At 34.3% G+C, this 13109-nt stretch overlaps 1 protein-coding gene across 3 annotated transcripts in view; it reads left to right on the top strand.

Annotated features, from left to right (window-relative positions):
• cpx (complexin) overlaps window positions 1–13109 on the top strand; it is a 249353-nt gene that overhangs the window by 172757 nt on the left and 63487 nt on the right. The window lies entirely within an intron of this gene.

Genomic DNA, 13109 nt, shown 5'->3' on the forward strand with positions numbered 1-13109 from the left:
GAAGAAAACTTTCGATTATCATTATGAGATTGTGATGATAAATATTTGCTTTAACACAATTTACATTTCATGTATCTATGTAATTCCAAATCAATATAAAAGCTTAAACTTAAATCTACTTCAAACGCACCTCAAGTCTTTGTTAACGGATAAATGTTATTATACTTTAAATTATTTCTTCAATGATAAACTCGGATAGAATTTAGAGATAGCATAAATTATTGCTTGTTTGTAATTTGTAGTGGGTCGCATGCTGCTCCTTTATTTCTTTACATACATATATTCGGTAAAACATATAGGTTTTACACATGTTAACAACAATTCATATGTACTCATGTTTTTGGCAAATATTATTTTCTTTATTTCTTTAGTTTAACAGAAAGAATAAATCCGCATCTTCTTTAGTCAATATGTGCCTACCTACATACTCGTAGAAATAAATGAGCAATATGTTTAATGAATATGTTTACATAAAATATAATCATTTTCGCACATACATACAATAATTAATCGAATAAAAGAATATATTTCTAATGTGTAAAGATTTTAACGTGTTATTTTTAAATACCAAGCGAATACTCCTTTTTCTTCGTCGAAGCGACTATCGTAATTTACAACGTAAAGTTATATTTTGGAATAAAAGTATGCCTTGCCAATTGGCGTATTGAAATACCTAAATACGTATAAGTGACGATGTTTTTTATAGATACTTTCTGTAGGGTCGATTGATACATACTTACTTGGGTCAAAGTAAATCTTACTAAGATATCAGCATAGTTCACATAGAATAGAAATTTGTAGTAATTGTTTTTGTTTAGTGGTTTAGTTTTGAGCTATATTTTTAACTCAGGATGTTTTACATCCTGGCTCAGACATCATTGTTACCTATTTTTTAATACTTTTTAATGTTTATTGTAAAACTTAACCATGTATGTAAGTTATTGAAATAAAGAATTTATTTATTAGAAAAGCATTTCACATTTACCAAATGGTGATCTTAAATATTCTAAAATATTCATAGTTATTCAGAATCAATCAATGAGGCAATGGTTTTAGGATATCGCCCGTATCATTAAACTCAACCTTGAAGCCAGGTAGGGCCCTAATCCCTATTCAGGACATCTGTACAGAGATAACATTCATTACAATTTCTCTTGTAATACTGCCATAAAGTCAATTGTATGGATCTTGTGAGAAATTTTAACACCACGCTGAAACAATAGTGTCCATAGAATCATTTCAAAGTTGAACCGATGCTTTCTCGGAATGGTTAGTTGCAAATACATTTTTAATACCCTTTCTTCAATTGTATGTATTGTTTTTTTTTAATCCTGTAGTTATTCACCAAGAATGTTTTAGAAATAATATAATACGGTAATATAATACGGCTGAAATATTTTGTAATATACTTTAAGTAAAGGTTCTCACTGAATTAATTTTAACTCTTTTTTTTACAGGTACAGTAAAACCTTCTGAAATGTTGAATTCGTAAGTGACTTTCAAAGTTATTTCGTAAGTGATTTTGAAAACATTTTTTTATTAATCAAAATTCAAAATTTCTGTTCGATTTAATGTCGCAAGCGCCTGTATTTAACATCGAGTCAGTAACTATATTTCCCAAAGGTTTAGCCGTTATATTATGACAAATATACAGTCAGGTATACAATATAACATAATAGTGGTATGGAAATATGTGTCATATTTTAAGAAGAGATGAAAATGACGTCACTCAAAGGGCATTAAAGATAAAAGGTTCCAGGAATAGAGGAAGACCTAAGAAGAAATTGATAGAGTGTGTCAAGGATAGTATGAACAGGAGAGGAGTGTCAGTGGACATGGCAAATGATAGAACGAAATGGAAAATACTGTGCCGACCCCACATGAGTGGGATAAGGTCAAGAAGAAGGAAGGAAATATGTGTACGTATTACATAATGGAAAATTAAAACATATGCTAAGAACCTTTATAAATCACAATTTCCCGTTCTTGGTTCACTTAAATTCAAGTGCAAAGTTCCGAATGACTATTTCCACTATGATATATACCTAAATAAATATCTACAATAATTTAAATTTAAAATACTATTTTGTGTCAAAGTAGGCGTTTCTTGCATCACTATTTCTAAAATTAAAAAAAGTGTATAAGTATCTCGGAAATATGAATTTCTGAACATAAAACAGCTAATAAATAAAAATAAATAGGATTGTATTAGCTATCTGCAAGTGATCTAATCGCTGACCTCAAAATCAAAGACTAGGAGACCACAGCACTATCGGAGACACTCCATCATGTGACGCGAGTGGAATGCCTGCGTGTCGGGTGACGCGGCACTGCGATTATTCAGGATCGATTTACTATATTGTGTGAAATATAAATAGATCCTGTAAGTATAGAATACATGTAGCTATTATATCATTGTCACACTATAGTCAAAATCTATTTTCTAAAATTTTATGTTTATTTATTACGCTTACTGCGGGCTTTGCGGCGTCTTCTAGGAAAATGTAATGAAATCACAATTACAGAATTTACCCTAAAAATAGGACTGTTTATATTGTTACTAGCGACCCGTCCCGGCTTCGCTCGGGTAAAAACATAATAAATTATACATTTGAGCCTTCCTCAGGTATATATGCAGGTGAAATATGCAAGAAAATTTGTAATAGTTTTTGAGTTTATCGCTTAACAGACAGACCCGGCATAGGACGTTTTATAATGTGTAAAAAAAGGAACGGAACCTATATATATACAGTATTCTAATGTTTGTTTAAAATGTTATTTTTTTATTAAGCTTCTAACATTCAGGTTTCTTATTAAAATATTTAATTTGGACTTGGTAATACTAAATGGGTAATTACAATAACAGACATTATAGGTATGTTGTGACATCCTCAAATAGTTATTGTTTGTTTTGTTTCATTCTTTCAATGTCAAATACTGAAAATACAGAGAGGGACAAAACAAAGATTAACTTTTCCAAGTCTAATCTAAGAAAAAACATTTTTATCAACAAGACGTCATCTGGCATAATATCCATGAAAAAATTCCCGTGAAGGTCCAATTCCTGTATAAATGCTTTGACTTTTGTCTAAAGTTCAATATGCGAAACAAATGAAATAGCTGAGTCACCTTTATCTTACCCCGATCGCACATCGATAAGACTGTATTAGGATATATCGATAAACCTCGCACGTCCCTAGCCTCGCAGAATGCCCGGCATTTCTATCGCCACGATATTTGTCGGCGGAGCGCATATTAAGAGCGGCGCATTCTTCCGATATTGTAGGTAAGGAATCTTTAGAACAATGCGATCATAAAGGACGTGAATTATATTTAATCGTTCGAGTTTGGTGAGCAATTTTAATGCGCTCTTCCTGGTTCAGTTAAATTATATGTAAATCGTTTGTTTTCTGACAACAATAATCCATAGTCATATTAGTACCTAATTACTTAAAAAATACTATTCGCATTTTCATGCCATCCACCAATAGATAGTGTGATTCCTGCGGCAGGTTTAGGGGTATAATTTGTTGTTCTTATCCAAACCAAGACGGCACGGGCCGCTTGTTGTGAATAAAAATATTTTTTGCTAAAGTTAGCTAAATGTGGTAGATAAAAAATATTTGGCTTATTGGTTAATGGTTACGGAATCTGGAAAGACGTGTTACATTCAAACAATGTAGTATTTATTATATTTTATTTATACTTTTGATGTCAACACCCACTGGAGCCGTGCAAGCATTCCCTCTATTTTCGAATTGGAATATAAAAATATCCCCCAAAAACAATTCCGCGACAAATCTCCCCGTAGCCAGTGACGGATCCGTTACCGTGGCCGTATCCGATATCCGTTATCCGCTCCCGATTACGAAGCGAACTGTGAAATATTCCGTGTTATCCCGAATAAGCCTCGCCATATCCCCGGATCACGGTATAAATTTTTATATCGTCGGGGATCTAAAAAAGATATATTCCTGGCGGAGGTTGCCAATATGGGAATTGCTATAGTCGGTGTTAAATTGTTGAATGTTGCTTGTAACGTGTTGCTTTACATGGTGGAACGTAGTTTCTCGTGACCACACTCGATTCGATGGATCGTTACTCGGTAGTCAATTGATTTTTTCTGAAAGATGAATAATGCCAAAAATACTCACGAAAATGACATTGTTAATGCCCGAGAATTTGACCACTAAGCTGTATTGAGCAAAGATTATTATTAGCTAAGATATCATTGTCCATCTCGATGACAAAGACATAGATAGAGACTTCGTCATATTTTCCGTATCGTTCATACGAGAATGAGAAATGATTATTAAACCACACGAGAAGAAACGGGACAGGGCGTTAATATTTTGTCTACCTCAGCCTGTGCTCGGCTTTACAACACACAATCCACCGCTTTGTATGTGATGGGGCGGGAAGTTGTATGGAAATATTGTATCTTTAATTTTCTTTGTCTTTGATCTATTGTGATAAAGCAACTATAGGCGTGGCGTTTTGAAAAAGTCCAGTTTAAACCAGACCACTGCCCATCCCAGCACGTTCACAATGTCAGCGCGATTTCATTCCGATGCGCGAGTATTGGCACATACATCACTTTTATAGCGCCGTGTATTTGTTTTAAAGCAGCAATTGAAGCTGATATAAGAATTATGGTGGCGTGGAAGGGAACGCCTTATGAAAATCTAATAAAACAAAATTTCATAAACATTATTATTTTTTGCACGTAAATACATGGTTATTCCCTTTGCATTTTTAAATTAATAAAAATCCAAGGAGAATAATCATGTATGGTGCCTTAAGAAATTACCTATATATATTGTAATGGCAACTGATTGATGGCAGTCTGGAAAGTCACTTCAGTTTCTTTTAGGCGACTTGGATTAAAGCAAACAGGTGGTAGCTATAACGCACTAGATAATGCCATTATTAGTTTAGATCGATCTTGAACAAACCACTATGATTATTGCATTGTTAGAGATAATTGGAATAAATAGCAGCTATTTAGGGCTTCCCAAATGAGAATTCAGGATTAACGTAGGATTTCCGGATAAATAAAGTTATATTTCACTCGTCTACCAAACATTAAAACCCTTCCAGTAAGTATTTCTTAATTCAGTTACCATTCACAAATATTACTACATATTTATGATTATAGTATCTAATGCTACTTTATTTTTACAAGCTTTTGTATGATAATAAATATGTTTATTCAGCTCAAATCAAGCAACTCAATTTTTCAGTCAAATTAAATCACTAACCGATCTTGATAAGCGTTGAATGCAACAGGACGAAAAAAAAAGCATGTGTCATTTTTGTAAAAAAACTTATTAATGGCATATTTGAAAAACGGTTCTCGCCGCCATTATCCGCTGTCCACAAAGCAGGGCTGCGTCGCGCGATTACCACGCGTCAGCGAGTTCCAATGTCGCTCGTGCTTTACGGCCCGCGTATGAATACGGCTTTGTATTTTGTTTTTCGATCAACACTAGGAATACTCGTGTTATAAGCACGTGTTCTAACATCTTCTTATTTTGAATTGAATTATTCTTAATTATTATCAATGCTGGCCATTGTTTCTTCGCATGTTACAGTAATTTCATAAATTAATTCTAATGTAAAAACGGAACAAATAAAAATAAAAAATAAAAAAGTTTTATCTAAATTCCTATTTAAAATGTGGTACAATACAACAACTTGTTAAAACTAAATAGAAGTTCTAAGTTCTATACCTATGGCATAATCTGTTAAGATTTTTTTCCTTGTTTCTCGTCTGGATTTTTTGTGTGTAGATACATACTTGTAGAGTGATATAGAGTACTATTTGTGACGGCCGGAGCTGCGGGCAGAAGCTAATAAATAAAAGAGATCTTAATACATATATATGTGGCTCTTAAACCAAAACATACAGACAATTTGAAACCCATATCACTCCTACAAGTACCATCACAATATATGACCCGAACAAAAATGCAAAGCGCGAAAGAGAGGCAATCATAGACAAAGAGGCAGCTGTCAAACGCAAACCATAGAGTCGCCGGAAATTGCGGCCGCCATCTTGCGACCGGAAGGGGCCAAATTATCAGGGCATGTGGTGTAAGTGGCTTAATATTGATTTTGATCTTCAATTGCGATGGTCTTTTTGGGGAGACATGCCTTGCAAAAGGAATGAAATTTTTCATCAAAGACATTTCGATTCGAGTACAATGATGGCCAAAAATCTAAACCATTTAGTATTGTCCCATAAAATTCATTCAGGTTATGCAAATTGGAATCGATTGACTGAACATCGTCCCTCTGATTTTCTGCTCGAACGCCTCGCATAATTGTGGGCAAGAGGCTAAATCTATAGCCTTTATTGTGGAGGGGGAACCTAACCTTTATTGAAGAAAAATGTCTTACAAAGAAATGATAAAGTGATGCTTGTCTTTCAATTGGAAATCGGGTCTGGTCCATTTGCAGAATAAAAATCTCGTTTCTGAAACACATATCCACACTTCCATAATAAAAAATGAAAAAAAAATTCAATAAAAAGTAAAATTTTGATGATTTAGCTGTGATTTTATCGCCGGCCACCTGCCTGATGTCAACCCGCCTTGGGAATGCCATTGTAGCCTATCAGGTTAAGCTGTGTATCCCTTAGTCATGAAATTTTCATCCATTGGTATTGCTTTATATTATTTATTACTAGCATTTGTCCGCGGCTTCGCCCGCGGGATTTACATAGTAAAGTCTCGGTCATTCTTTTATCGCATATTCTGTAAGACTGGTAAACATAGTCTAATATGATAAAATATCGTTTTTTTTTTTCAACTTTAGTTACTTTCAATTTCCAGTTTCTCGTTACGTGTTTCGTCCTGTAACTTGTCTACTCCCACTTCCCGCTTCCTTCCCTGTAGGGATCTCGTACCGTTCCCTACATACTGTCCCATCACGTTTTTCGCAATATGTCCCGCCCCGTTTCCCACTATTTATTATTTAACTTACGTACGTAACCTAACAGTGTAAATATAAACTTACAAATACGAAACTATGTGCAAACGTTCACGCTACACTTTCAGCAATATTCACTTAGATATATCGCTTTATATTATTTTACAAAGTTCATTTTACAAGCTTCCTTGAGTAATTCGATTTCTCGCCAATAGATGGCGGCAGCTAGTCTCAGTGTTAACTCGGTTTACTATTGAATAGACGCACAAAGTGTATCGCAGCTGAATCGGAGTTGAAGCGCGCTCGGCATCGGTTTTCGTTCTCATTAACCCTAATAAATCCTGTTGGTGCTGCGCTTATGTTGGTTAGGAACTTGCGCTAGTCTTGTCTTTAAAGAAAAATCAGAAGACAATAACATTTTTTTTTGGGATTTTGGTAAAAGTATATTTTGTGTCTTGGTTAGATAACATAATTGTATCGCAAAATCAAAATCAAATCATTTATTCAGAAATTAGGCCTTCACAGGCGCTTTTTCACGTCATATTCTAAATTAAATGATGTTTACTAAAGCTACAAACTACTAGCATTTCGGAACGACCACTGCTGAGAAGAAATGCCGAAACAAACTCACTCAAACAGTGTTGGTCCCTATTATGCCAGAAGGGCTTACCATTTTTTAAATATAAATTTATATATAATGTTTTATCAGTAATATAACAATGTAAGTACACAATAAAGTACAGTATCGTATAAAGTACAGTACAGTATCGCGTGTACAGTACATACGTTTATATTGCTTTATGAAACTATTTTTTAAGATAATCGCTAGGCAATGTCTTGTTAAGATTCAATTGTTGTATACTTTGTATTTTCTCTATATTTAGTTTAGTTTTTAGTAAAAAAAAGCGGGATTATTTCGTCAAACGCGAGACATAATAGAAAAAAACTAAATATTTAAAATAATATACATAGTTAAATATTTCCTAATTACACATTAAAGCTAAATTTTATATATGTATAACTAACCTAAAAGTTAATTATGCTAAATTTATCCGAATGCCAAAAATCAAATTGTGCCTTAGATCTATTATGCCAAAATATTTTATATCAAACCGGTATGCAAAAAAAACAATAGGACAAAAGAAATAATCTGAAAAACACCTCGTTAGCAATGACACACTCGATAAGAAAGAAAACTGCTATTACACTAGAAGTTTTATAACTACTCGTCGTGTTATAGCTTTTATAAAAGAGCCTTTTTTTCTCTTTTTTGCCATAATAAAATGCGCATTACAATTCATAGTTCCTTCTAATAAGTTACTTGTCCGTCCGCTAACAAGACAAGTGCACGGTCTATCCAAACGCGGCTCCAGCAGTTCGCTTCGCATAATGAAATTAGTCTCCGCGCGCCATCTTAAGAAGCCAGATTTGCGTAATCAAAGAGCACCTAATCGGATTACCAGCGATATTGTACCCTCTTTTATTTAATAGTTAACCTAGCTTTATTATATTGTTGTCTGCGAACGTTTTGTAAGGCCCTATGTCAATTTTACAATATTCTATTGGCTTGTATCTCGTTTATATGTTTCTTCTATCTCGTTCGACAACTTTTGTATCTTAGTCACATGATAGAGGTATGATTTGTTTTAATCTATGATAAATAATTATAAATAAAAACGAACTATATTAAAGATTTTTAAAACCCTGAGTCCGAAGTTGCTGGCATCATCTCATCTGCTAGATAAGAGCTCATAGTTTCCAAACGGCTGAACACATATTTTACAAATATAGCTAAGAACACTCTCGATTAAATTATCTTTCAAATAAAAAAAAGTTGATCAAAATCCGTTCATTCGTTTGGCTGTTACGATGCCACGAACAAATGCACAGACACAGTTTAATGTGCTAATAACTCCCATCCTATCGTCGGGAGTTAAAAATGTAGACTTGCATATTATGGAGTAGAAAATAGGTATATTGTAAATACTGTCGTAAGTAAAACAACCTGACGAACAGAAACCGGTCAAGATTTTAATGAATTACAAAGGAAAGACCCACATTCACTTAGCCCCTTCCCCTTCAAGGGTCTGATCAGCATTTGACCCAAGGACCAGCGGCAAACTAATGTAAGTGCAGAAATTAAACTTCTCACGCAGTATGACCAAACTCCTATATAATTACTTGGTTTTTTCATAAATTATATATCTATACTATTATTATAAAGAGGTAAGCATTTGTGAGTTTGTATGTTTGAAGCGGGTAATCTCCGAAACTACCGAACCGATTTCAAAAATTCTTTCACCATTAGAAAGGTACATTATCCAAGATTGCTTTAGGCTGTAGCAATCTTAGTTAAGATACTTTTCTATAGAGCGAAGCCCCGGGCAACATCTAATAGAATATAAAGTATGTACTGGTAGAAATGTATATATAATGATCAAAATGTTTGCTATACCACTTACGCCGGTCTTGACGTAAAATAATACAGAATATTCCTGGATTGATGTTCTCAAGTAGACCGATTATCGTGCGAAAAGTATTAGCAAACGTAACGAAAAAAATGCTTTAACGAGAGCTGGTTTGAATAAATAAAATTGGTGGTCTTCAAATCTGTGTTATTCTAAACTCGCTATATTTTGCACAAGAAACTACACTATCTTTAACAGACTGGGTCCATCCATATTAATTCGACAGAGGAAACTTCATACATATGTAACGCGAGAGATGCTCAGTCATTGATGAATTAAATGTGTTACATTTGTTTTGTTTAACCGAACACAAATCTATATTATTATTATAAAGAGGTAAGCGTTTGTGAGTTTGTATGTTTGAGGCGGGTAATCTCCGAAACTACCGAACCAATTAATTTCAAGGATTCTTTCACTATTAGAAAGGTACATTATCCAAGATTGCTGTATATTTTATCTAGAAATTCCCACGGGAGCGAAGCCCCGGGCAAAATCTAGTCTATACTACGTATAGAAAAGTGCTAATTTTAGACTTACGAGGATCTTCAGCCAACTCATGTCGGTCCTAACTTATCCGCCGGGTAAGTTGACTATCTTCATTTCGAGAGTGTTAATTACTAACACTGGGGTTAGATTTTATTCAAGTCGCCTAAAGGCATCTGACATGACTTGTTACTACCTACCGCGTTTAGTGAATTAGAAAAGAATTCTCACATACACAAAGATTATAAATAAATACAAGTAAAATCTATTGCTGTTACATATTTATAATCTTGGTGAACACGGCAAGCACGCAAAGCAATTTGAAACAGAATGCATAAAACGATAAAATCGTCGCGCAAAATAATACATCTCCGCTTCACTAAAGGCACATTTGAAATTGACTACATTTGAAAAAAGGAGTAGTTCTGTATGCCTCACGTCTCGGATTTGCGCCGGAGCACGCGCGATCTACCCTTTCACAGTGCATTCAGTATTACTTAGCGTGGTGTGGGCCAGTTCTTGAGCGGTAGCGGGCAACATACTTCCTTATTTTTAATTTGTTAGTGTACATCTTTTGTTATATTGTGGGCAATCAATTTATTGTAAACAAACATACATATTTTATAAGAATTTTATACATATATTTATAAAATTGTCAGTCTCTGCCTTAAGATATCAAATCAAATCAAAAATATATATTTGTAAGGTATACATGATAAAAAGGAACATTTAAAAGTGCTCTGTATTCTGCCACAGCGGCGTACAAATATAATAGAGATAGCGTACCCTGAACGCTGACAACATTGCCACGTTGAATGGCAATGCTTCGTCTCTAGGCGAGATATAATCCTTACCTTCTGGTCACCTATGACCTCAATCATTTTGGTGGAGATGGCTTTATACAATTCATTGTTTTTTGGAATCTTTATGTACTTGTAGTTCGTTTAATCGAACTTGTGTATCTATTGAGTAGCAATAGTAGGTTGATAAAAATCGAACTTTAACAAGTATATTATTTATTGCTTTTTAATTCTTTAGAGCCGTTGCTCCAACGTTTACATTTAATTTTGTATAAATCACATTAACAGACTCATTTGGACGATATCGAGTTACCTCGACTGTAAGTAAAGCGTATAAATATAGATAAAATATTTGCTTTATTATGTAAACAACTAAGCACATCTATCAACTATTTTAATTAACTTATTATTTCAAGATTTCTAAGAAATAAAAAAAAATATTTACTTAGCACATACTTTGATAAAATGGAATTTCATTACTTTGTGTTCTTAGAAACATTATTCGTCACGTTTCTAAGGACAAGCATTAAAATTAATTCAAACAAAACCCCGCCGCTCCTGCTTGTCACTTGCACCACACCCCCAAGACATTCAAGAGCATCCGCGCTAGCAATAAGTCAGAATTTTCCTAATAACAGTCGGCCCTCATGAGTGCTAACGGGAAAAACCAGTAAATGTGAGTGGTGCTATAGGGAAGAAACTAAGAATATAAGTGCTGTACTTACTGACGGAAGTAGTTGAGTACTTAGTGGACGAATATTGTTTTTTTATTACATTTGGTTTTCCGACTTGCAGATTATCGTATAAAACCATACACAATATATATATATTATGAATAACTTAATTTTTCCCGCGGCTTCGTCTGCGACGTTTCGTATTCTTGTCTATATCTCTGATTCTAAGAAACTAAGCAACATATCGCGATAAAACCAAAACCAATACCAGATTTACAAGTTAAACTATCAGGCTATACAACTGTGAAAACTGCATCAAATTCCATACAAATTCCGTAGTTTTTGAGTGATGCGCAAAAAAACATATAGACGAAGACAAAAATATTAATATTCCCCATAATTATTTTTCTTTAATATCTTCTATCTCTGCCAGACGTCAACCACCCCTTAAGAATGTTATTATTGCTATCACTGCTGGCCTTCCTCACGGATAGATGAGGTGCATACTCCTTATCCATCATTTCTTACGGACATTTGACGACCTCGGTGGCGCAGTGGTAAAGTGCTTGCCTCTGAACCGAGAGGTCCCGTGTTCGAACCCCGGTCGGGTCATGATGGAAAATGATCTTTTTCTGATTGACCCGGGTCTTGGATGTTTATCTATATATGTATTTGTTATAAAATATAGTATCGTTGAGTTAGTATCCCATAACACAAGTCTCGAACTTACTTTGGGGCTAGTTCAATCTGTGTGATTTGTCCTAATATATTTATTTATTATTTATTTGAAATTAGTGATCCATAGGCCACTAATTTTATATAAGAAACTCATTCGTCACACAATATAATTGACCAAGCAATTAATTAATCTGAAAGTCACCGCAAGACAATCAAGTCATTATCGTGACGACGTCACGGGATATTACTTAAAGTGATAGATCTTCACTGCGGACACGAGTATACACTATACTGAGCTTTATTCTTTGTGCACCTGGGTGATATCACCTGATGAAATAGTATTTTGAGATCTCAATTTCACCTCGGACTCATGTCACCCGGTTGATATTACCCAGGTGATTATATCCGGCTTTTAAAATATTCGTTCACTTTGGCTTCCACACAGTTGATAATTTGCGTTAGTTGGTAAGATATTTTGACACTCACATTCATATACAATACTAGAAGCTCAGCCCGGCTTCGCTCGGGTAATAAATTATACACCTCAATCACATATATAAAAACATTAATTAATGTTCTTATATCCTTTATACCTATATAGGGATAAATTAAAATTATTATTTTAAAATTATTTGTCTTGTCTTTCTACATGTTTGCCCACCCATTACACCAAAAGTACATATTTGAAAGCTATATCTTTGTAAAAACACATCAAAATTTGTTTAACAAGTGTCTACGCGCATGCGCTGTGACGACGAGCTCGCGCCTGCGCGATGTTTCTTTTCTTTAAAAAACAAATGCTGTCATGGACGATTCTTGGCTTCCTTCATTTAATATTCCCGCCGCTGTAGACATACTGGTAGGTGCAGAGGTATTCTGGAACGTCATGTGCAACAATTCTATTGATTTGGGTAAAAATATGCCAAAGTTATACGAAACAAAATTAGGTTGGTTAGTTTCAGGTTATGTAGCACGCGCCAAAACTAAATCATACCAGTGTAATTTCATAAATCAAGATGATAGTATAACTCAATTTTGGGAATTAGATTCGATTTCGCCTAAATATGCATTTA

This window comes from Plodia interpunctella, chromosome 24, assembly GCF_027563975.2.
Source record: "Plodia interpunctella isolate USDA-ARS_2022_Savannah chromosome 24, ilPloInte3.2, whole genome shotgun sequence".
NCBI classification, from domain to species: Eukaryota; Metazoa; Arthropoda; class Insecta; order Lepidoptera; family Pyralidae; genus Plodia; species Plodia interpunctella.